The sequence below is a fragment of the Euprymna scolopes genome, chromosome 4 (assembly GCF_053919585.1).
Source record: "Euprymna scolopes isolate OS-2025 chromosome 4, ASM5391958v1, whole genome shotgun sequence".
NCBI classification, from domain to species: domain Eukaryota; kingdom Metazoa; phylum Mollusca; class Cephalopoda; order Sepiida; family Sepiolidae; genus Euprymna; species Euprymna scolopes.
Window position 1 is genome coordinate 57,001,891 of NC_136485.1, and position 27,497 is coordinate 57,029,387.

Genomic DNA, 27,497 nt, shown 5'->3' on the forward strand with positions numbered 1-27,497 from the left:
CCTCGTCATATATTTTATGTATATCAGACCAAGAAAAAACTCCTGACTGGGAACACAAATGAAGGTCCAAAATATTGAAATCGAAAGAAAGAAACACAAACTTGCTTTTGTTTAGTAAACTGTTTCGAATATTCTTCAACAAATGAACAGTGTCAAAAAAGAAAAAAATGTTTGGAGAATCTGGATAAGTAACAAAATGTTTTTTATCTCCTTCAAATTTCTTTAATAAAATTTTAAAGGCATTTACATTTGCAGAATGGTTGTCTGCAACTACTGCCCTTATATTAAATCCTGCATTTACAATGCATGCAATTATCTCCTGAGAGAGCCAGTCACCAGTAATAGTCACTTCAGGACATACTTTAACTACAGTTGGCACTGTTTCCTTCAACCCTGAAATCATAGATATCATGATACCTTTATATAAGTTGCCAGTTTCATCAGCACCAACATACTTCCCACCATGAAACTGAGTTCCCTTTTGAAGATACATTTCATCCAACATCAAGATACAATCCTGAGAAAGTTTATCTTTTCCCAAGAGAGATTTTGCAGCAGTTATAGATTGTACATCACTTTTTTGTATTTTTTCTAATGAAGAAAGTGAAGGAAATGGTAATTGCTCAACCAGTAGTTTATATGCTTATATAGCGCAATAATAAAGAGAATCTGATTAGTTCAACAGAAAATAAAGGGCGACCCTTAGGTTTAAAATGGTGAATGGAATTTAGAGGTTCTGCTACACAATGTTTTGAATATAAGAGGGGAAATTTTCCAACATGCTATACCTTGTAAGTTTTGCATTGTGACCCTTCACAAACCAATGTGGTAATGGTATTGGATTTCCATAATACTGAAGTTGAACGTGTAAATTGTTGTCAATCCGAATGCACTCTTTCAGTAATGGAAAATTTGTCTCAAAATCTATCCAGAAAATACATACATATTTTTCATTTTTTTTAACTGAAACGAGTGGGGCAACACTTTGTTTTTTCCAAATCTTCGAAGCTCATAATATCTGCTGAAAGAAAATTTGGTAGTTCATCATCTTGGTGATTTCAATCCTTTGGGGATTTTCTCGTTGTGCTTGATGTAGGTAGAAGAGATGGCTTAATATTCACTAACGGTGAATGAATTGTTGGTATTGGATGTAGGGACCAATTTAAATTATTTCTTTTCCCTTTTAAAATAAATTTTTCCTCAAAATGTTTTATACATAAAACTGAATTTTCTGTTGCAATCCAATCAGCACAATTTACAAATTTTGTCCATTTTTCAAACAGGTCGGATTTGCCATGTGGAAAACGAAAGGTTGATAGATTTTCGTGGTTTTTATAACCAGTTTTGCAGCCAAATGCAACGCATTTGTCCACCATTTTGTTAAGCAAATTATAACAAACTTAAACAATATTTTAAAATAGATAATATATATTTTTTACAATATTTAAAACGGGTAGAAAAAATTCAACAAGTAGAGATCGCGAAAATGGTTGTAAGCATAGAGATCGCTTACGTCTTTGAAAAGAAATCCAGGGAGGTTACTCTATTGCACTTTTGTTCTGTAAATTAACATAATTAAAATCGGTGAAAAACATTTTATATGGATAAAAACGTGTATTTTAAGAATGAAATATGAAAATATTTAAATAAAAGTTTATTATTCATTATTTCAAGAGTTATTAAAACTACTTTTGCGTTATTTTCTTTCAAATTTTCAACGTTGTATGCGGCTCGAGCTTACACAGTTTTCCATAATAAAAACAATGGCCTCTTAGAAACGTGGCCTCTCATGTAACATATGGGGCTGTATGTATAGTAGGCCATGAGGAGAAGGAACGTTTAAGTTCTTTTAATGATTTTAAACGATTTTAATCGTCTTTTGAATAATTTCACCAATGCAATTTTTAATTCCTCGCTAAGTCGAAAACGCTTTTACACTCGAACAGAACGTTGGAACATTAGGCCGCCCAAAAAAATGGATTGCAAGAGAAATAAACAGGAATTGTCTGTGCTCTTCGATGAAACATGTGCAATCTCTTTCTTTCTCTCTCACTCTCTCTCTCTCTCTCTCTCTCTCTCTCTCTATATATATATATATATATATATATATATATATATATATATATATATATATATATATATATTGTGACAAGAGGGGTAGTATTAACTTTGACCTTGAATGGACTGGGTAGAGAACCTAGGGTCATTCAGGTTGTCCCCATCCCTAAAAATAGAATTAGGAATGGTTAGGAAGAAGAAGAAAAGAAAGGAAAGTATATCTTGTTTTGGTATGTTTTGTGTCCTTAATAAATTCCCTATTTTTATATAAAATACCTGCTTCTTGTATTTTTATCTCTCTCCCTCAAAACCTTTTTCCCTACTCTTCCTTACGATAGCAAATACTGTGTTACGGCGTTGTGATTAGCCACCGCACCCGTAACAATATATATATATATATATATATATATATATATATATATATATATATATAGAGAGAGAGAGAGAGAGAGAGAGAGAGAGAGAGAGAGAGAAAGAGGGAGAGAGAGGTGATTATATATATATATATATATATATATATATATATATATATATATATAGGTGATTAAAATACTATTCTATGGTTAAAATTTCATGACTATTGGTTAAAAAAAAACCTATATTTTCAAAACAATAAAATATGCCTAAATAAGCATACATTTTAAGTCAGCTTTAGTTTTGTGGATTTGTGATATTTTTGCTTGGTTGCTCCCGTGACCTTGCCAGACCACTAATATATTATGATTGTATTGCTGTAGTGTCCTAGATGAAACTCCAGTGTTTATCATGAAGTCGTTAACAAAATGTTGACCGTTATTATAGTATCTTAATGTATTCAAACATTATTGACTACATATGTACATATATGTTTCTGCTGCAGTTCTTTAGAAATGCAGCAGCATCGAACCGGATCTTTACAATAAACTCCAACTGAAAGAATAAGTCGAGTAAATTTATTTCTCCAAACAGAGCGTGCACCATTTCATATATCCTCATATTAAAAATCAAGATATAATAATCGCATGTTATCTCGATAGCATCCTTATTATAATTATTAATAAAAAACTTCCTTTACACGATTTTGATTCTATAAAATAATTAACATTTAAGGCTCTTAAACAAAAATTAAATTTAAAGAACTTAGCTTAATGACTATGAATCAAATTATATGTTTGAATTTTGGAGCTTGTGCCTGTATTATGCCTTGTAAAAACACTTCAAAATACTCGAAGAATTTTTATTAATTGATGTTCTATACCTATTGTTAAAATTGTACGATAATTGGAGCCATCTGAATTTTTATGAAGGATTCTTATGTCTTTTTGCTTTTGTTGCATAAATTAAACTAAATATATTCCACGTTTTTATCCCTTACGCTTAGCCGTCGTGTTCCAAAATTAATAATGTTCAGTTGATTAATTTAGGAGTTTATCATGTACAGAATATTACATGAACATATGATTATATATAACTTAAAGAGTTACACAAAAACTATAAGAATAGCATTGTGGACACAGTCTGTAATATTAAGCTACATTAAGAAGCAAAAATATTTTAATATAATAGTTCCTAGCTTGCCTATGTTCACTTTGAAGAACCATAAAGAAGACTTCAACCGTACCCCCTCGATTAGGATTCAGATCTTTTTAGTAAAATCATTTTAGATGAAATAATCTCCACTATTAAAGATAAAATGATTTATCCTTTTTGAGCTACCTCCAATTACGTCCCGATTGGTTTAAAAGTTTGAAATATAAACGCAATATAAAATTCTTAGCATTAGACATCGTTCTTTATCTATTTTTTACCTATAGTGCTAAATAAGATCCCTTTCATGACTAAAAAAAAAACGGAATAACACTTACCCAAATGGACTTGATTATTTTATCTAGGTAGTCTATAATAATAATAAATAAGTCGGTTTTCTAAAAGTTCTAATTTAACATGAGATATGTTAGCGAGTTTGCAGTTATGAAGATATCAGAAACAGTAAGCTAATAAGCTGATAAAATCTTTATCTTTTAAAACGACGAAAGTGAGTGATCTATGGGGAAGACTTACGAAGCATCATCTAGTATCATGTAATGAAAAAACAAACTGTTCCAACGAATCTTTAAATTCTACATTTCCATGTAGAAGTCTTAATTATTAATTATAAGGCTATTCTTAGTTAGTATCGTCTGTAGTGAGAACTTAACATTTGAGTTCTACACAAGTGTTTCTAAGTTCGGAATCTAAAGAAAGTCGAATGCTATATCGGATAAAATATTGATGTTTTTACAAGGGTGTTACCACATCAAAACCTCTGGTCACTCTAGGGCAAGGGATAATGATGAGGGTAAAGTACATACTACAATAGTAGTTATTTCAAAAGTAAAAAACATATTTTTTCTATGTTTATTTTATTACTTACATAATTATTAGAGCTAAAAGAAAAAGGTTTTTGCCCACATCACAACAAAAGATATATATATATATATATATATATATATATATATATATGAGTGTGTGTGTGTGCGTATGTGTGTGTGTGTGTGTGTGTGTGTGTGTGTGTGTGTGTGTGTGTGTTGGGACAATTAATCGGAATCGGAATCGGGAATCGAAAAAATCGACATATCGAAAAAAAATTGGTGACTACATTCCGATGCCAAAACGATTCTTTGTATTGTCTATTTTTATTTGATTTTGTTTAAAGCAAAATCTTTCATTGCTGGTAATAATGATAAAATAATAAATATTTATTGACTTTTAAATATCAGTAAAGCTAAAATCTATAGATCATCCTCCCCAAGTGTAATTTTACGTTCAGGAAAATATTTGCATATTTAACATAATGGAAATCGGAGAAAATAAGAACCTTATAGTTAAATATTTAGAGATTTATAAAGAATCGAAATTAGTAATTGTATCGGAATTGGTAATTGTATCAGAATCAGAAAAAATATTGGAATCGTCCAATATATAAACATACTGAAGACCGTTCTTCTACATCTCAGTATAGAAAGATGATATTAGTTATCGGACATTAGGAGAAACTCGCAAAGAAGCGAGTAACCAACAAAAATATTGTCGTTTGGAAGAAATAGCTTACTTTGCAGACGTGTATATAATCAAGTTTATTAGGCCTCCAGGTAATCTAAGATATTCAGAAAAGATTGCACATCATTTTGTGTTGTGGCCTTCCTCTCCCTGAAGTTTATCGACTGTTTTTCACTTGTGAGGTAATCTATTCTCGTTTCTAGAATGTTGGATCATCAGGAGAGAATACGCACTGTTTCTAGGCCTACCTCTTAATTAGTCTTTTGTACGTCATAAGCAAGTTGCTCTAACCCGTGATAGAGAAGTTGTCAATCACCTCAGCAAAACAACTTACTTAGTGGCAAGCAACATGGCTTCCATTTTGTGAGATTTGCAACTGATGTACTGACTGTAATTTCACACATGATGAGTTATCGACGATTAGCTCTCGGCATATAAGGTTTGGCATAAAGGTCTATTTTACCAAATTTCTAGCTACAGAATATTTGGAAATGTCCTCTCAACCATCGAATCCTTTCTCCCTAATAGACTTGTAAGGATAGTCGTTGATGGTGGAAGTTCGAAACTCAAAGTATCGATGCTGACGTGCCTCATCAACGATCTCCCAGATCACATTCTAAAATCATTTGTGGACATATGCGGAGACGATACTGCCGTTAATGGTAATACTTCAAATATTAGCTACGACCAAGATCTATCTGATTTTTTCTCCTCCGACATTGAACACGTGATGTCATAGAGCAAAAAGGGGCTGGTTAATTTTAATGCGTTCAAAACTAAGATTCTGTATTTTCACTGTCAACGCTCTGATCTCCACTTGGTCCCACGTGAAATGAAATGCTCTTTGCTCGAGAAAGCACCTTGCTTCGACAAGCTTCTGAGACTGACCTTCAATTCTGACCTGAAATAGATGTCTTACATCAAATCAAAAAGTTCTCTTGAAATATAGTTGCATCATTCTATCGCTCCAGAAGGTATCTCACTCCAGACGCAATCTTCTTTCTGCATAAGAACCAAATACGTCCTGAAATGAAGTACTGTTACCACATCTGGAGGTAGCTGCACAGGGCTTCTCTCTCTGCCTTGGCAGGGTACAAAAACGACGTGGAAACTGAATAGGTGATGTCCTTTTCTCATTGTTGCAGCTTCTTTCTCACAGAAGAAACATTGTTAGTCTATCTCTCCTATCGATATTTTCATGAGCTGCAATCGATGATCCCCCTACAAAACATTTACAACAAACACTCGCCGAGCTACAACACATTTTCTCCCACTCTCTGTCTGTGTCTTAATCTAAACGCAAATTCTATGAACAAAGTTTCTTGCTTGATATATTAATTCACATAAGATGGGCTTCGCATACGAACTAAATCTGATTCATCCGGGACTGCCCCTATGGCAAAATTTCCATGCGGTAAATCACATTATAATAATGAAGTGGAATACTCTTCTTTGTAATTATTGCTGATTTTTCAACAAAAATAAAGGCATGAAAAACTCCACGAATATCATCTCACTAATGCTGATTAATTTCACTCTCCACTAAACAATTATTCACGTGTCAACGAGAGACTCAAATGTTTCTGTCAACAACGAAGAGAATTGGTTGGTTGGTTGGTTGGTTGGTTGGTTGGTTGGTTGGTTGGTTGGTTGGTTGTTTTTGTTTTACGGCATATCAACCTTTTCAGGTTATTTAATGCCGAACCCAGTGATTTTGAAGAAAAAAATTTTAATAGATGTTTTTTCAAGTCTGTTTCTATTTAACCCATAGTTGGGACCCTAACAGATACTACCACTCCGGGTCAGGGTGGACCTTGGAGCAATGGCAATAAATGGGTGGCTCCACACTCCCCAAAGCCTGCAAGCTGGGGCCTCACCATCGGATATAGTTTAAGGTCATATCCAGGACCAGAGAATTGGTCATACGGCTGGGAATCATAGAATTCTCTATGCAATGTTTTGCGTCTTCATTAGGTTTCATTTTGACTTTTATTGACCTGACTATTTCCGACTGGCATGAAGACAAAATATAACCTTTAATTAATCTACCAACTATTTTGCAATCGCATTGTTTACGTAGATCACTTGTTTCGATGTCATTTGACGTTTCTATTCCGTCCAATCTGATCACATATAAAATAAGTCCATATTACTTTTCATGCTCGCATTTTGCTCTTGTAATCCATGATTTTTCCAAGCTTCAGTAAATTCACTTGTTCTTTGTTTAATTTCAGTCTTATTTTTTTGCCCCAATAAACATAGCATACACATACGTCATAACAATGTACGACACTCGTCTGCTTTCAATAAAATCCCCACAATTATCTCCCTTTCATTCTTTCGTTGCCTATGTTTCATTTGGTACTTCTCTTTTCGTGGGAGTGGTGAATTGGTAGCAACAGTAATCGCTGAAGCGACGTGGTTGCTGTGGAAACAAGTCATAAAAAAACGTCGCTCACCTCCTTACGTTTTTCGTACGATTTTGAACACCACTGAATTCATCATAACTTTTGTTTTACTGAACGAAAATTGAAATCTTGTTCACAATATAGCTGAGAAGGTGGTCTATAAACTGTAATAATTATTTGAAATTTGGTAGAGAAATGAGTGAGCGGTGAAGCTTTAAAGCAGTTCTAAACGACTAAAACTGTTACTTAACCTTATATTCAAACACAGTAGTGTTTGAATGATATAATATATGATGTATAATATATAGAAATAAACACGATAACAATTGTCGATCACAAATAAAGCTTTTAATGAAACTGAAACAAGAGTTTTCTCATTTTTCGTTTACACAATCGCAGCTTTTATTGGTCAATGTTTGATTGTCACGATGTAATTGCGAAAATATATTTTTTTCAACATTTTGTCCTTCGTTTTCTTATAACATTTCTTTATTGAAAAAAAAATTGAATTCTTCTCTTTCATGCGAGAAATTACAAAATAAAAGTCTAAAATCTGGTCATCATCTGTGATTTTTCACTCTTCGTCAAATGATTATAAAGCGTTTTTTTTTTGTTTTTTTTTTTTTTTTTAACAACCCATTGTTGGGTTAACATCATGTGTTGGTTGTTTAGTAACAGGAAACCGCTTGAAAATAGCAAGCCGTGATGACTGCCCTCTTCCTTTGGATCTCTTTCAGCTCAGTCTCGGTGCCGCCGTAATCTCGGAAGGTCTCGTAGGCGACGTCCAGTAGACGATGCAGCAATCGGTTAGCCATCTGTCGTTCTCTCGAGATTTCATTCTGGAAAAGAAGAAAAAAGAGCGAGCGAAATTAAAACAAATATCGTGAACACGAAATCCAAGACAAATAATATATGGTAATGTTCCTATTTACAATGCCTCCCCACAGGACAGAATTAGACACCAGGGTCGTTTTTTTAATATGGAGAAAAGGAACAAAAATAAAAATTGTCTCGGTCGTGAAGGATTTCTCCTCCACTGACAGAGAACAAGAAATTGAAGTGCAGCATCTGAAGAACAGATGGTATTTATTTGCTTCCCCCACCGAGCAAATTAGGCACAAGGCCGATTTTTAATGTGAGGAGTGAAGGGAGGGGAAGGGAAAAAGGGGACCAGCTCCCGAGAGGTGGGAAATGGGAGCTGGTTAAAGGTCAGGCATGTGGGGTTGCCCCCACATCTGGTCTTTGCTAGTCATAGCTAGTCATAGCTTGCAGCATCTGAAGAACAGATGGTATTTATTTGCTCCCCCACCGAGCAAATTAGGCACAAGGCCGATTTTTAATGTGAGGAGTGAAGGGGAAATGGGGACCAACTTCCCGGGGAGTAGGGGAGCCGGATAGTGACAATTGGTATGAAGGGTTGCCCCTACATTGACCAAGGTCTTATATGTGGGGTTTCCCCCACATATGGTCTTTGCTTGCAGTATCTGCCGGAACAGATGGTATTTATTTGCTCCCCCACCGAGCAAATTAGGCACAAGGCCGATTTTTAATGTGAGGATTGAAGGGAGGGGGAAGGGAAAAAGGGGACCAGCTCCAGAGAGGTGGGAAATGGGAGCTGGTTAATGGTCAGGCATGTGGGGTTGCCCCCACATCTGGTCTTTGCTAGGCATAGCTAGTCATAGCTTGCAGCATCTGAAGAACAGATACTACACTTTGATCTTGTCCCGATGGTAATGTTACTAAGTTATTAATAGGTCTAGGACAACAGCATATTCTTTTCATTGTTTCGACTCCCTCGTGTGTTTACCTGTCGATATATTAGATGTTTTTACATAAGGTAATGTGGTTCTTGGTTGATTTACTGTGCCTAACTGTGTCGGATATATACTCGAGAGTGAAAACAATGTAAAGAACGTGCTGTTGTCATAGTCCTAGCTATTAATCACTGATTGAATAATAATCAAAAAAAAAAAAAACTATCGAATCTTAGTGAGAAAAATATTTAATTAATTCAAGAAAATCCCTGCCCGAAATTGAACGATCTATCGCGAACGCAATGCGGCAAACATAATTCTGTCATTTTTCTGGATGTTACATGCTATTAATTATAATAGTCTCAAAAGTATCATAGTAAAAATAATAAAACGTAAAGCAGTTTATTGTTTTGTTTTAGCCAGGAAATAAACCGTAATGAAAATAAAGCGGTCGAAGCTTTCGTACGTGAATATTGTATTTTATCAAAAAAATGTAGAGCCGTTAAAAGTTATTTGTGCCTACACAGCTACCAGATAGTGGTTAAAGAATAACGTCATTATTTAGAATATATGTAGAGAGGGTAGTTAACTATTCTGTTCTATCCTGTACTCCAAACTAAAGATATCTTTAAAAACGCAATACCAATGTCCCTGCACGAGGGGAGAGAGAGCGTCAATATATGTGTATATATATATATATATATATATATATATATATATATATATATATATATATATATATATATATATACAAGTGACGGCACGATCCTTAAATTTGTCCACGCAATCCGTACACTACCACCAGTTCGACACGCCACACCACGAACAAATACCGTTGAATCGACACACACGCTCCCAAGGGTGTGTCAGAAACTGACCTTACGAATCAGTGAAAAAATATTGAATAATTCGACCCCCTGTCCTTCCAAGCTTATAACTACTCGAAAAATGTAATTCAACCCCTTTTTTTTTTCAATTAAAAGAGCAAGGACCAAGGTTTCATTTAAAAAAAAAAACAAAAAAACAACCAGCTTTTTTTTTAAAAAAAGGTGTTAAACTTCGGATTTACAGGTAAATTTCTAAACAACACTTCTTTTTTTGTTTTAAATTTGAATGTATTAATTTATTGATCTTTGATATTCAATTTGTGATATATAAAACTTTAATGTGTAAATTATTTACTTTTTAATAGACATTTCAAAATGGGGAGGGCGTGAATTTAAAAAAAAAACGTTTGTCTAAAATATTATATTCGTTTTATTGGAAAGAGCATAAAATTTCACATTGACCCTGAAAATGTCGTAAAAATTGAATCAATAGAAAAATTTTGATAGATTTTTACAGTTTAAAAATTGAAAAATACTTAACTCGTAAAATTCAATTGATTTCATTACTGTTTTTAAAAAAAATAAAAAATAATATTCCTATAACTTTTTTTTTATACAACTTTCATAGTTTATTTTGGAAGTATAATCCATAAAGAAAATAAACAACCCACTTTTAAAAGAGAAATTACGAGTTTTTTTATATTTTATGTGCAGTTTCGTGTTAAATTCCCAAAAAATTCTGATACACCTAAACCAGCACCGAACAATCTCGCCGAATCGACACGCCGCGATACGAAATGCCATAACAACACGTTCTCAAAGCAGTGTATTTAAAAACCGCCGAATCGCTTATTGCCTTTTTTTTCTTCTTTTTTTTTTTTTTTTTTTTTTTTTAATCGCCGTTAGGCGAACTAAATCGTCACTTTGGGGTAAGATGGGTGTAGTTCATTAGTAGACTTGATTTGTAACCGAAAGGTCACGTATCGCTTTTCACCGCAGGTAGGCCTGACTCATACGCGTGTGCGCTTCCGCGCATGCTCGGCACAACCATCACCCGTAAATCGAAGAAATACCAAGTTTGTATTCAATTTTGTGCTAATAAAGTGAGATATAAAACATCATAAAAGTTCGTCGAATTACTTTCTTTTGTGTTTTGTAAACAACACGAGTCGTCGGATGTTTTTGTTTAAACTGAATACTGTTAACCAAAACCTATACTTATCAAGAAGCCAAAATAAAGAATCGAAATATAAGAATCATGAAATGTTTTGTGAAAGAAAAATCCTTCTAGATTAAAGCAATTTTTATTTTGTTTCAATCTATTGAAGTAATCAATTTTTCGTAATATCTGAGTTTTATTTATTGAGATTGTCGGACTGACTTCCTCATCTTCGTTGTTATAGTCACAACGTTTCGGTCGTTTTGCCCTCCGGCCTTCATCAGGTGTTTTGTATCGAACTGGGGAACCGTTTGTTAGGTGTCTCGAACAAACGGTTCCCCAGTTCGATACAAAACACATGATGAAGACCGGAGGGCAAAACGACCGAAACGTTGTGACTATAATAACGAAGATGAGGAAGTCAGTCCGACAATCTCAATAAATGAAAACACTTCATCTCAAAAATACAGACAATTACTATCTGAGTTTTATGTATCCATTATAATGATTGTGTTATTACTTTTTCATCAACGTAAGATACAGAAATAATATTTCCGTCGAAAATAATTATATTTGGACTATGAAAAAATGGCAATGCATATATTGTTGCGCCAGTATGAATTAACACACGTGATGACTGCATAACTAATTAAATTTTAACTTTTTGTCTTATTTAAATAAATGTGTTCATCTATTGTGTTCGTTTAAACTGGATGCAGTTACCCAAAATGTATAATTTTCAAACATGCAGAATTAAAGAATGGCAATGCCGGAATTTTGGAATGCAGATTTGCTCTAAAAATAGCGTTCCTTAAATAAATCCGGTGTATATTGGTAGAGTGGTTGTAGAATATGACTAATACTCTTTCTGTAAAAGACGTTTCGAGGAGAGGCAGAACTTTTATAATAAATGTAATTTTTTTCTAATAATTAAAAATGTAAAAATATGATACATTTTGTTACGCAAAATGTATCATATTTTACCGCCTTTTTACCACAAAACAGGGCACAGTGCCACTTTGACACAAGGGGCTATTATTTGGGGGAATAAAATTGCAGGGATACCATATAGTGAGTCCAGCATCAAAGTGTCTATTCACATTACACTTGAACTTTTACATGTCAGTAGTCAGAGAAGCAAGGATCAGGGATGGAATTCCAAAGTCCAGCAGTTTGAAGAAAGAAATTATTTGAGTAGAAAGCTTTCCAGCATCTAGCAATCCCTGTAGTTATGGGGTGGGATTTTGTTGCTTATCGAGTTAATCGGGTGGGTTTACGTCAAGAAGAAATGTTTCTAGTTTTTTTTTTTCTCTCTATCGTTATTCTCATGCTCGACTTAGTTTCAATCTATGATCCCCTGTGTAAAACATTCGCAACAAAACACGTCTAACTTCAACCACTATTTTCCATTTTCCCCTCTCTTTACCTAAAACTAACCGAAACTTCCATGAATATTTTTTTCCCCAGAACTGCCCAGCTGTGGAATACAATGCCGCGGGGCTGTTTCTCAGCTCGCTACAACATGATTGTTTTAAAGTTTAATGAAGCAAATTATTGCACAATCACCGCAATCATTACAAATCATAACGTTGTTGTCTCGATATCTGTTTGTTAATTCTTATCCTCGAGTCACGTTTGGACTTTGATGAGTGGCGACACCTTAGTAAAAATAGTGGCGGCACCTTAGTAAAAATAAATAAAATAAATTGAGATAGCTGCTTTATTACATCCGAGTCACAAGTTTGATATCGATAAGCGGGCAAAAATCAGTCAGGTTAGTTGTAGTATATGGAGACGTGGCGACGCCGATGAAAACATGAAGCGATTTTTTCCCCAAAGTGTGTAAAATGTATAGTGTGTTGGAATTTATAAAATACTATCCGATTGGTCAATCTGGCTGGTGTCATTTCTCTGTTTAAGGGTCGCATGGATTTAAAAACAAACGTTAAGCTCATTTGTTACTTCCTTATAGGTCATATTCACACACTATGAGGTAGTAGATATAAAATAAAAAATTAGACCCAAATAGAAAATTAACTGATGGAATAAATTATAATCAAAGAAAAATACAAGTAGAAATAAGGACACTTTAGCTGAACCAACATATTCCTATGGAATCTTTCTTCAAGTATAATGTAAACAAGTACTTGAGCCACATTCTTTGATTGTTGTTTCCTCTTAAATAACATTCTTCCAATTCCACCCATTAATTTTAATCCTCTCGTCATAATGTTCATCGTTCAATTGACAATCTAATTAACCCTTATCTCCGAGTGCACCCGAGCTTTGATAAGTATTGACCAATTAATACAAAAACAAAATTGTTAAACTTAATGTTTAATTGTTAAATCAGCAATTATTTATCATACTTTTTTTTCTCGTGGATGTAATTTTCAAACAAGTATTAGACACGTCCCCTAAGTATGACCCCAATGCTCCAATGATCCATCCTAGATCTAACTCTCTTCCTGACCTTCGTCAACGTCTCCCAAATCGCATTCTAACTGTGAAATAGTTTGTCTGAAATGAGAGTTGGTATGTCGGAACACCGAACATTCCATAACTTACGTTACTTTTAGGAAAATACAGCGGAATTTATGAACCTTTAAATTCAAATCTAATATTCACATTTGGTTAAATATTCAACTAAAAATTAGATACTTGCTTTCTTTTTTAATATGCAAAGATTTTGCAAACATTATGATTGGTATTATATTTTTTTTTTCAGTTAAAGTAGTATTTTAAATTTTTATCTTTCCTCTGTGTTTGGATGAAAATACTTTCCGAACAGCTGATGTACTGACTGTAATATTCTACAAGATCAGTGAATATATTGCCGTGTGCTTTGCCTCTAGAGCAATAGCTTTTCATATATCAAAGGCATTTGAGAATGTTTGACATAAAGGTCAACTACACGAAATTTCCAACTACAGAATATCCGGAAATGACCTCTCCACCACCAAATCCTTTCTCTCCGATAGGTTTATAGTAGTCGACATCGATGGACAGAAGTCTGAAGTACATGGGATAAACGCTGGGGTGCTCCAATGATCCATCCTAGATCTAATTCTCTTCCTGGCCTTCGTTAACGTCTTCCAAATCGCATTCTAAAATCATTCGTTGATATTTATGCAGACGACACTACCGTGTATGGAAAAACTTCAAAGGTCAGCAATGACCAAGATGTTTCCGAGTCTCTCGTCCTACCTTGAGCATGTGGTGTCTTAGTGTAAAAAAATGGTTGAAAGTAGAAGAGATATTTAACCTGTTCCTAGATAGAAACTTATTATGCATGCGACTGGAGACCGCTTATGAACTTAATATTGTCTTGAAACGTCCTTTACGTTGTTTTTTTAGAGAGAAAATGAGAAAAAGAAAGAGATATAAGGGGTAGAACAAAAAAATATTTCCAAAGTTGTTTTCTTTTTTTAATTGCTTTGCTAACTCATTTTTCTTTGGTTTACATAATCTAACTTGTAACCAAACACGGTCATATTTTTCTACTAATATATAGATATCCAGTTATTTAAACTTAATACCCAGGCGTAGAAACAATTGGGAAACTGTAATTCTTAAAATATTAGAAAAACATTCTGTTAACTCACCAATGACACAATTTAAAAATATAGATGCAAATCTCACTGAGTTTATCGAAAAAAAACTATTGTGAAATTTGTCAAATTAAAAAGAAAATTATGTCTACATTTAAAAGTTTATGAAGATTCTCCGTTACCTCCCTCGCTTCCCTTTCAAAATGTCTGCCTTTTAAGCGATTTTAAAAATCGGAATCGGTAATTGTATCGGAACTGCGAATTTCAAGCAAATAATCCTATCACTAGTTAAGAGTAGGGTACTCATTTTTTTCACATTTTATGGACCAAAAATGTTAAACAAGATGTACTTTTAGGAAACAACGCAAGTGCATATTATATATACGGATATAGGGAAGAGAACTGATTTCGAGAAAAGATGATTAATAAACTACATTTAACGCAACTGCCTTCCCCCACATAATGTATTCTTAACCTTCCATTCCTAAAAGAATCAACTTCACATTCCCCAACATTCTCACATTTCAAATTACTTTTTAATTGCGGTTTTAAGGAGGTGCATATTTCGCTATATAATCCGATAATTAACTATTTCTCTATGTTATTTTGTAATAGTTAAACATTATAAAATACTATTCATCTGTTTTATTAAGTAAGATTATACAAAATATTTCTTTTATCTCTATTTATATATAGATAGCACTTCGTGTATGTGTTTTTAAGTCTGTATGATTTCGTTCCCTATAGATTCTGAAACAGCTGTTTCGGAATCGACAGGGAACAAAAAACAAATAATTCGCAAAAATGTAGATCATGTGACTATCAGTTTTTGTTAGATAGGTTTAGTATCGGAATGCCTCCGATAAGTATTGAAAATTGATAAAAGAAGAAACAGTCTGATTTTGACCAAAGTTAACACTTTTACAGCCTAACATCACAAGTGCATTTGCAAAGTTTTATCACAGCACAAACAAAGAGCCTAACGTATAAAATCAAAGGCAGGTTCTTTGATAAGACAAGAGCGCGGTCGGCGCGTTCTGTTTAAAGCACAGTCAAAACATGATACTTAACTTTCGCATTTTAAACGTTAAGCCATTATATACAATTATATACAATTATATACAAATAATTTTATAAAATCAACAATAGTTTTTCTACAGTATAATGTACACTTCAATGTATTATAGACTAAATAATTGCGGGGAGGTATGCGAAGTTTCCTCCAAGTGCACTGTGGTGGGTTCCGTTTTCGAGCAGATAATCCATCGATTAGATTGAAAAATGAGCGATTGAACTGATTTCGATGAGAACATTTATTGATCGTCATTCAATACTAGGCAATGTCAAGTCTCCCTGTTAAATTAGGAATAAAATAAATACAATCTATTATTGTTTATTTTTCATACAAACTAGTCACCACTTATCACGGCCTGCAGGCCACTCGAGAATAAGGGTCAGTGATATGCAGTAGTAAATGAGACAGTATTATAGTAATTGTTAGTAATGGAAATTTAGTAAACTGGATTACTTAAGGGGGCAGCTTATCAAGAATGTGTTCACGTTGGACAACCATATTGTAGTCAGTTAGAAAGCAGAAAACCGGATCAGCTTTCCACAGACGTGCAGTTCTAAGAAAGAAACTTTGTTCATGTAATCTACGTTTACGTTAAGGTACAGATAAAAAGTTGCGGAACTTATTGATATTGGTTTCAGCTAGACGAAAGTTTTGCGTGAAATTATACAAGGAGAAACCATAGATTAGAGCACAGACGAGCGCTTGCAATGAAAATAAGGATAAAGTAGAGAAAAACTCGCAACATCTTTTCTGTGGGAAAGAGGTTGAAGGGAAGAGAAAAGAGCATCCCCCACTAAGCTACTAAATCTATTTTGAACTCTAACAAGGCAGGATAAGCTGCTTCTAGCAACTCCTGCCCGGATGTAGGAACAGCACTCTATCCTTGGACGTACCTGGCTCTTATACAGGTCTAGAATTGCATCAGCAGTGAAATATCTACTAGAGCGGTAGAAAGATCCCGCCATTTTTTTTCCAGCAAGCTTGGCAATCGATTTGATGTACGTGTTCCATCTTAGATCAGGAGTAAACGCTAAGAACTGGAAGCTTGCCAAAACATGGAGCCTCCCCAAGACGAGAACCATTCATTTCAATTGATGCCAGACGGGGATAAGAGCGTTGATGATGTAAAGATAGAAGCTTGGTTTTAGATGCATTAAAAGTAACCAGCCATCGTTTTCCCCATTACACCACGTGATCAAGATCAGAGGAGAGAGAATCGGAGAGAACTTGGTCGTTTACGAGTGTTGTCATAGATGGTCGTGTCGTCAGGACAAATGTCTATGAATGATCTTAGGATGTGATTTGGGAGATCATCGATTTAGATCAGGAAGAGAGTTGGGCCCATGATGGACTCCTGAAGAACTCTAGCATTAATACTGTTAGCTTCTGATTTCTGTCCATCAACCACTACTCTTATGAACCTATCAGAGATAAATGATTTAATAATTGAAAAGATATTTCCAGCTATACCGTGGCTGGAGATTTTGTCGAGCAGGCCTTTATGTCATACCCTATCAAAGGCCTCTGATATGTAAAGAGCAATTGCCCAAGAAAGGAAGCCCCGTAGAGAAATTCGCTAATCCTATGAGATATAACTGTTAGCACATCTGCTGTAGATTTAGCAGAATGGAAACCATATTGCATGTCACTGAGTTGGTTATTTTTGCTGAAGTGGTTGACGACTTCTCTATTTATCACATATTCCAGCAGCTTACTCATGATGCACAGCAGGCTTATTAGCCTGTACTGAGAGGGAGGTGACCGATCACCTGAATTTATAAATACGGGACATATTAATGAGGTTTTTCAGGGTGTTAGGAAGCAATTCTCCTTAAGACAACGCTTAAACAGCTTTGTAAGTATGGGAGCTGGTTCTGGTTGAAGCTTTGTGAGCACTATAATAGGAATGCCGTCAGGGCCAGTTGCTTTACTGGAATCGAAGTTTTCGATTAGCTTCGCAACATCACGCACAGATATTTGTATATCGCATAGAGTATTTTCAGACACAAGAGGAAATACTGATCGCATAGGGTAGAATTAGCTGCAAAGTTTTTGGCAAAGAGTTTGGCTTTGTCAGATGCTGACGAGATTACCATTGATGATGGTTTGGATAGAGCACACACTTCTATTCGGGGCCCTGTTTGTTATTTGCCAAAATTGGTGGGAACTAAGTCGCTGCTCAGCTACTTTGGACTTGACAGATTGAGCATACACCTTTCTCGCGTTCTTTATTACTCTTTTACAGAGGTTGCTGGCAGTCTTGGAGATTGTTTTAATCTCAGTACATCTAGTACGTTGGAACCAACGGAAATAATGATTTCTGTGTGCAATGGCAGCAGAACATTCTGGAGAGAACCACAACTGGCTGTTATGTTTTTGCTGAAATTTTTGGAGGGTATGAAGCGGTCTATACCATTCCATCAGGTCTGATACTATAGAAGACAAGTTCTTTTTAACATGAAACGCAGAGGTAGATTTGATATAAATGTACGAAAACTATCCCAGTCAGTCATAGAGTATCGATATACTGTACGATAGAGAGGTATGTCGGAGGACCTATTACATTTTGTTATCTTAACTGAGACAACCGAGTGAGCGAAAGATTCCAATGGTGATAGAACAGAAGATGATCATAGCAAGCAAGTTGTCAGAAAAAGGTCTAGGACACTTGCATACTGACCATCAGAGTCGGGCACACAGGTGGGTTCGTGAATAATCTGTGTTAGGTCATAAGCAATGGAGAAGTGACAGAACCTTCCCTCATCATCGGTCTTGTTTGAATGAGCTAATCATTACACATTGTGAATATTGAAGTCTCCATAGACGTTAATGTTATCTGAACTATGAGCAAATAGGATGTGGTCAATTTTCTCAAATATTCTTTTAAAGGTAGTAACTCCGTTGTTATGGTGGCGATAGAGGGCAAATATAAACATAGTGGTGTGAGCAAGTGAAATCCAAAAGCACATATAGGGCAATTTAGGGTATTTTCTGGAGATGTCCCTACCATATGGAAAGCCACCTCTAATGTAGGCACATATTCCATGTCCATGGTAATCTTGGGGGTCAGATTAAGATGCTAAATTAGAACATGCTTTAATTACGAACTCATCTATGGAAATACTCGGTCCAATGCCAGTTTCGCTTAGGAAGAATAGATCTGGTTTAGTCTCCTGTAACTGGATTTCAACCTCTGGAAGGTTGGAACATAGATCCCTGATGTTAGAGAAGGAGACTTTGTAGTGGGGGGTCCACGTTGAAAGTTGGTTTTCTGGGTTTAATCGTGTATTCTTTCTGGAAACTTTTAATGAAGGAGTTTTAGGATCTGTGGAATAGGTCGACAGACTTGGTTAGAACAGGGCAGAGGGGGAGAGTAAAGGAGAAAAAGAAGTGCATAAATATTATGTGTATATCATGAATTTTTTGTAGCACATGATAAGGTAAAGCCGTAACAATTAACCACTAATATGGCATCGAGAAGCCCCACCAGGGCTACTGCATGGTCCAGAATCCATTCATCAAATGGCAATAGAGCAACCCCAGTACTTTTTATCTTAATGGTTAGTCCAAGGTTCGGGTCAATGACTATCAGGCGGATAATGTCAGACCAGTAAAGCGTTTACCTCCATCTCACTTATTAGTGACATGGTTATAAGGACAAAAATAGAAACAGAAAATTTCCGATATCTCAGGCGACTGCTCACGCAAAAATACTGCCGAACTAGAATACAGATTTTTTCTCTGACAAAAAAAATAATCACTCATTCTAAACGAGGATTGAGAAACAAATTAGGAGAAGCGAGAGTTACGGGAGCTGCCGACAATACATCCACAATGTATTGTCTACTCTCCAATCCAAACAAAAAGTGCTATTTACGTTAATAAAGTAAATATTTAAATTTAGATTCTATATTTGTGTCATCAATAATTCGTGAATAAAAATTTCTTTATGTCTCAAGCACATTTTCTTTTTAATAATCCAATGATCAATTTCAGAGAAAGGTTTTTATATGTAATAATCAAACAATTTAATTCAGAAGGCATAGCAATGATTTCCTGTTTTTTTTTTTAAATATATTTCTGCCCGGGTTGTCGCATATCGTAGCTAAAATATTTTCTGAAGTTTAAAATATTTTCTTCAGAAAAAAAAACAGTATTGACTTGTTTCTATTTTCTCGCCGGTAGAAAAAAATGGTTTTACGTTCCACGAGTACGATTTCTTGGAGCCGACGATTGCCTAAATGAATGTCTTAATGGACGCGCAATCAATCAATATATGTATATATATATATATATATATATATATATATATATATATTATTTTGACTGTCCGTTTCACTTAGTGAACTAAGTATTAGTTGGATGCACACTTAGGGTTTAATAAGGATTAATAGGAACTTGTATTTAATGTAAAAAAAATTGTACAAATTTTACCATATTCAACCATTTGGTACAAAACACTCATTATAGGTCAATGGGCTATAACTATTGCTAGTTTTTAACACATATGTGTGTGTGTGTGTGTGTGTGTGTGTGTGTGTGTGTGTGTGTGTGTGTGTGTGTGTGTGTGTACACGGCATAATCACGTTGACACACCGGCTCTCGTTAGATCACCAGAGTTAAGAAACGTTGAGCCTGGCTAGTACTAGATGAGTGATCATTTAGGAATTCTAGGTGGTTTATGTGCTTTCCGCTTATCTCAGCATTGTTTCCAGTCGTCCTGAACCTCCACTTGCCACTGGCATTTATTTACTGTTGACTCAGAAGAGGTGTCGTTCGAGATTGCGCAACTCTTGCCAAAAGATTTCCATGCGGAGGCACCCTTACAGTCAGTATCCATAGTCTGTGAAGACTGAAGGAAGCCACTATATATATATATATATATATATATATATATATATATATATATATATATATATATATATATAGGTTTATGCAAAAGAGGTAATAAAATGCTTGAAGCCTTCGTAAAAGCTAATCTAACTAATTAATGTAAATTTAAAAGACACGATTAATATATACATTCTTCACATTTCAAATTATTTGAGGTCTATAAAAAGGGTTTCAGAAAGCAGAACATGAGCACAATCTCGCATTGCAAAATTCAAATATTTTCTTTTGAAAAGCATTTATTTAGCTTGGCAATATAATTGCATCCTTTATTTATCATCGGCAAGTGATGGCAGTTCAGTAATTAAGGACACGGATTCAGAAACTTGGTTTAACAAGTTTGAATCTATAAACATTATTACTAAGGATGTTGGCAATCTTCACCGGGTCCAGTCATTAAGTACCCGGTGTGTAGCTGTAAATCGTATCATGAAAAATGAACCTTTTCTTTTCCAAGAATGCGTTTAGTTCATTTGACAGGGAAAAACTGTTTGACAGCTGACCTTCGCAACGCACGTGTCGCCAGACACAAGAAAATAGTATTTGAAATGTCGAAGAATGTTGCTGCTGAAAAATTATTTAATTTTTTTTCACGCAGGACGAACACTCTGGTAGGTTGGTTGGTTGGTTGGTTGTTTTTGTTTTACGGCATATCAACCCTTTTCGCGTTATTTAATGCCGAATTCAAAGATTTTAAAGAAAATTTTTTTAATAGAGTATATTTGTTGTTTTCACGTCGGTTTCTATTCAACCCATAGTTGGGACCCTAACAGGTACTACCACTCCGGGTCAGAGTGGACCTGGGAGCAATGGTAATTAAAGGGTGGCTCCACACTCCCCAAAGCCCACAAGTTGGGCCTCACCACTGGATATAGTTTAAGGTCATATCCAGGACCCCCATTGAGGGACTTTTACCCTCTGCAGGGGGGGGGGCAGTCGGCGGATTCTAATGCCCCACCGACAGGGCCACTCTGGTAGGTAATTTTCCCCGCGTCAGCCATCTCATCTTAACATATAAAGGGAAGTTCGTATTTTGAGAAACCGTTCTTTTCACAATTTTTTAAACTATTAATATGTAGTGACAGCTTAGTTAAAAGATTCTTGAGCGGTTTCCTGTTATGCTTGCGGTGGCATTCGTACATGGCTCAATATATTTTACTATTCTAGTCTGTGTTCTAAGAAATACGGTTTGAAAAAATATAGCTAGATGTTCTGTCCAGGAAGTTAAGTGAATAAATTGTTCTTTCTACATTTCGATTCTCTTTACGAAACAAAAATGTTTTGTTACTTATGTATATTGCTTCATTAACCTGAATCAAACAAAATGCTGAATTATTGCAAGGGCGTAGCCATGAAAGACAAGGGGCAACTTTCGTAGCAAAAAGTTTACAAAATATTAAGTTTTGTTCGTTTCGTTTCGTTTTATATTATAATCCAGGCAACCTAAAATTGCAATTAAGGCTAAGTGAATGTTCTTATAATGTGAAATCTTAATATTTTGATTGATTTATTATTTTTTTATATAATTACTTTGTCAGATTACTCAACTTGATTAATAAATGAAATTTTTGTGTTACCCTCTCGTAACTTTGCATATTTCATTTTTTTTTTTTTTTTTTTTTTTTTTTTTTGTTAAGCTTTGGCACCTTTTGCTACATTTTGTTTCGTTTTGTTTTCGTACAAAAAATGGAAATAAATTAGTATTTTGAACAAAACGGAACGAAACGAAACGAATCCAGCCCGTTGTAGGTAGGTAAACTTTGGGGCGGTATTGTGAAATGGAGGGTAAAGTCGATGCGCAAGCAGTAATTCTCGCATAAGCAGACAAATTATTTACAACAAGGCAAATACGAGCCTGCCTGTGCTTGGCTGCCCTACTGGCGTTTTAAATTAGGGAGGGCGGCACGGAAAGCATGTGTGGTTGTTGGTTGTTTTTGTTTTACGGCATATCAACCTTTTTCGGGTTATTTAATGCCGAATCCAAAGATTTTGAAGAAAATTTTTTTAATAGAATATATTTGTTGTTTTCAAGTCGGTTTCTATTTAACCCATAGTTGGGACCCTAACAGGTATTACCACTCCAGGTCAGAGTGGATCTGGAAGCAATAGCAATTAAAGGGTGGCTCCACACTCTCCAAAGCCCGCAAGCTGAGACCTCACTACTGGATATAGTTTAAGTCATATCCAGGACCAAACATGTGTGACTACGCGCTTGAATTAGGGACCATTTTATAACTTGATTTTCAATATCTACAACCATTCCGTCAACAGTGTTAGCAGAAGTATTTTCAGTCTTTGTATGCGGTTTTCCGGAACTTCTTTGCACGCTTATCACATGTAAAGATTGGTTAATTCTTCTCTTATCGCATATTGGATTTTATTTTTTGCTATTTGAAGTGCTATCAAATAAGAAGCAATGACAAAACAGTAATATAAAGCTATAGTAAATCAGCTGAAAACTGAAGCCCATGTTTGCCAATGACCATATTCGAATTCCGCTAGATACACCTAAGAACTATCTAAAGAATCGCTGAACTAGGATCGAAGTTAGCCAGAAATATAGCTAAAATATAATCAACAGCGGGTGGCAAATAAAACATAGGTACATGACTTTATTTCAATAATTATATTTAGAATTATATAATTATTATTCTTCCTTTGTATTTCTTTTAACCAGCAATGCTAAGAAAAATTGATTTCAAAGACATCAAATTGTATTAATGAATTTCTAAACAAAAACAAATTATCAAAATATTAAGAATTAAAGCGAAACTAATTTCATCTGCTCCGCCATTTTACCGCAACCCTTGGTCTTCGTTCTACTAACCTTGCGTTTGCTTACAATTTCATGATCATGTTTTGCAGCGCTCTAGCTGAAAATTCATAGTCGTGCAACGTTTTCTGTACTTCACTGCTAAAATTGCATTCGATCTTTTTCTCCATTTTTGTGCTAAACTAGTAAACCCTTGAGTAACTTTTATCAACAATAATAGTAAAGAAACGAACGTTTTCTGAAAGACTCCCGCCATAAAAATACCCACGCCAGCGGTTCACTACAGGAAAAAGCAAAAGTTTTTTCAAAAGTGTACAATTTATTAATAAATTAGGTGAAATTCAGAAATGTCCAACCTTATTCAATCAAACACTTTTCTTTAAATTTTAATCTCCACGCAAGTTCACACATGAAACTTTCCAACATATGATGATGGCTTCCTTTTTGATGATTATTGCGTGGCTTAAAAACGTTCCAGTGAAATTCGATCATTTATGTGTGAGATCCCTAAGCCAAGCCCTGAAACATTCGTCTTTACCCTAAAACCCTAACACTAAACCTCGTCTGTCGATGTATTATTCTTTAGGGTTGGGGGAAGTAAGTTGCTGACGTTTTGTCATGCACCATAGTAAAGAGCGACAGTAAGTTCATCTTGGAGGGCTCAAGTGTAGTTTTAAATTTTAATTTCGAAGTTTTATATCAGGCATTCGCTGTTTATTTATATCCATAAAGAGGAAGGGGGCATTAGATTATATCTATTGGTTTAGTTTCATTCAGAAAAGTGGTGGGATTTTTTTTCTTTCAGAATTGCTATTTTTGTATTGTTGGTCTTTTAGAAAAAATATTTTGTAATAAGTGTTGTACGAAGGGCGTGCAATAAGTAATGCCCCTGACCCACTTCCCATAGCAGTAGAGCAATGAAACTTGGCACAGTTATTGGTCTTTCTCTACATAGGAACCACCCAGAGTTATGCATTTCTTCCATCGTTTGATGCAGCTCTGGAGACCGTTTTTGTAGAACACCCCAGGTTGGTCCTCCAACCACGACGTGACTTCAGAAATCAAGTCTGCATCATCTGGTAAACGCCTTCCTTTCAAAAACAACGTCATGGCTGGGAAGAGATGAAAGTCAGAGGGTGCAAGGTCAGGAGAGTAGGGGGGATGGGAGAGGATTTCATAACCACACCCCTGTGCTTCTGATCTGGCGACATGCGAGTTGTGGACCGGAGCGTTGTCCTGCAGGAGGAGCGTACCTTTGCTGACTTGCCTCGCTTCTTGATTTTGATAGTTTCCCTTAGTTTCCTCAAAAGTGAAGTAAAATAGGCTCCTGTAATTGTGGTACCCTTTGCCAGGAAATCTGTCATCACTACTCCGTCCTGGTTCCAGAAGACTGTGAGCATGACCTTACTACTACTACTACTACTACTAATAATAATAATAATAATGCTTTGAGCCTTGGCCCTGTTTGCCACAGTTAACACAGATACTACGCTATGATCACAGCCCAAAGCGTCACAATATTACAGCATTACTTATAGATATTGGCAACCTTCGCATAGTTCCTGTTGTAATTATCTGTACCTTTATGCTTTGTCCTCTTCAATTATTCTATTATATATATATATATATATAACTACTTCATTTATTCACAAAAAATTAATATACGAAAGTATAAATTTATGCGTATACTTTAAGTATTTACTTCAAAAGTGCTTAATAGTAGGTAGAGCTACTTAGTAAGTTATAAAATATATATGGCGACTTTCATCCACTCTAGGACTCTTCAACCTGAAGAGTCCTAGAGTGGATGAAACGCGGAATATTCAGTGTAGCTTAATCGCCATATATATTTTATAACTTACTATATATATATATATATATATATATATATATATATATATATATATATATATATATATATTATATATAAATATGTATCTACATATATGTATACATATATATATATACATATATATACATGGATATATATATATATATATATATATATATATATATACTAGCATGGGCGCCCGGCGTTGCCCGGATGTTTGGATGTGTATGTTGAGCAAAAAAAAAAAAAAAAAGTGGTAGTAGGAAGGCAGGCTCGAACCCGTAACGCAAAAGAGGAAAAGAACGGGGTAAAACCTAACGTTTATGCTGTTACGACCACCGCCAAACCGGAAGCGACATTTTTTTAAATTAAGGCTAGACAATCTAAAGGAGAGGATAACTTTCAAAAATATCGGCGGAAAAAGTGCCCCCCCCCCTGTAAAAAAGTGCCTAGTTGAAGGGGAAGATATTAATGTTTTTAGCGAATTTTTCGATATTTGTTGTATGAATGATCGGACTTTAAAACGATTCTGATCTTGGTAAAATCTGTCGCCTCTATTGAAAGTTTAAGGCAGACATGCAAACAGACATACATACATACAGTTATATATTGGTAACTAAACATTTTCGACCAAAACTGATGAAAAAGCTTGCCCTATCTCTGAATACCCTTTATGTAAAATTTCAAATATTTAGATCAGAAATTGTTTGAGTAATTTGGAAGAGACCGCATAGGTCATTTTTTTTAAACTTGGACCCCTATTATGACCCCTTAAAATTTATTGTTTTGGACTCAAATCAAGTTATTAAGTTAGATCCATGTCCAAGGAATCTATATCTAAAATTTCAAGTGCGTAGACCCAAAATTGTCGGAAGAGTTTGGTAGAGTTTTCAAAGGTCAAATCGTTGAACTTTGACCCATTAATCGCCAAATTTCTGGCCAAAAACCGATCACATCGAATTTCCCAAATCTCAGTAACCTGTATATCAAATTTCGAGTCTGTAGACTAAAAATTGACAGAGTTATTACGTAGGGAAATGTACACAGATCCACAGAAACACATATACACAGACACACACACAGACACTTTCACTTTTATATATATAAAGATATACATATATGTATATATATACATATACATATATATATACATATATATATACATACATATGTATATATATATATTATATATACATATGTATATAAATATATATACATACATGTATACATATATATATATGAATATACATATATATATATATATATATATATATATATATTTTATAAAGCCCCCCTCTTGGGTTGAGCACTATCGTAAATAATCTCACTCGCCACTTTATTTAGCTGAAAAAATGCGAAGCTCGCGGTTTGTTTACAAACAAACGTTTGAGCCCTTTACGAGCGGCGGACGGATATTTATTTAAATAGACATTCAGACAGATCAATTGCGGCCACCGCTTCCGTAGTCAGGGGGTAGAACTGCCGACTGTCATCACGACGGTTCTAGGTTCGATCCTCGGCTTGGGATAGGTGTTAGTCTAGCGGCACTGATGAGTTGTGAAACAACGAAACAGATCTGTATGTCGATGACTAAAATATATTTTATATATATATACTATACATATATATATATATATATATATATATATATATATATATATATATATATATATATTGTTATAGATGGTCACCTCGACGTCATAGATTTTCTCCATATTCACTAGCATTAGTCTAAATATTAATATTTGTTTGGAACCGAACGAGAGTTCACTATCTGATTATTCTTTTAAGATCTACAATTAAAGTCAGTCTAAGGAAACGAGAACGTGCAACCCCATTTATTCCCTATTTACTAGCTTCCCTGCGAGGGCAGTGTTGGACAAAAGATCGAGCTTTGATGTGGGGTGATCCAGCTCCCTAGAGAGGGGCGGGTAGATAGTTTTATAAAATCTCCCACATTCGAAGGACTGCGTACTTTTAAGAACGAAATTTTAGCAGTAGGGAAACTTTATGTTGCAACACAATCAGAAAGAATAGCAACAATACATTTAGTTGAAAATAAGCCGTGTTAGACTTAGTACCGTCCGCGGAAGAAAAAATTCGTACAGACACAGAAAAAGCTAATGTTTAAATAAGACAAGCAACTAGTACCG

General features: G+C 34.9%; 1 long non-coding RNA gene across 1 annotated transcript in view; it reads right to left on the reverse strand.

Annotated features, from left to right (window-relative positions):
• Window positions 1–7,810: 7,810 nt before the first annotated feature.
• LOC145267344 (uncharacterized) overlaps window positions 7,811–27,497 on the reverse strand; it is a 31,450-nt gene continuing 11,763 nt past the window's right edge. The window contains exon 2 of the long non-coding RNA XR_013864841.1: window positions 7,811–8,323. This is a non-coding gene — a long non-coding RNA (uncharacterized LOC145267344). The remainder of the gene's footprint in view (window positions 8,324–27,497) is intronic.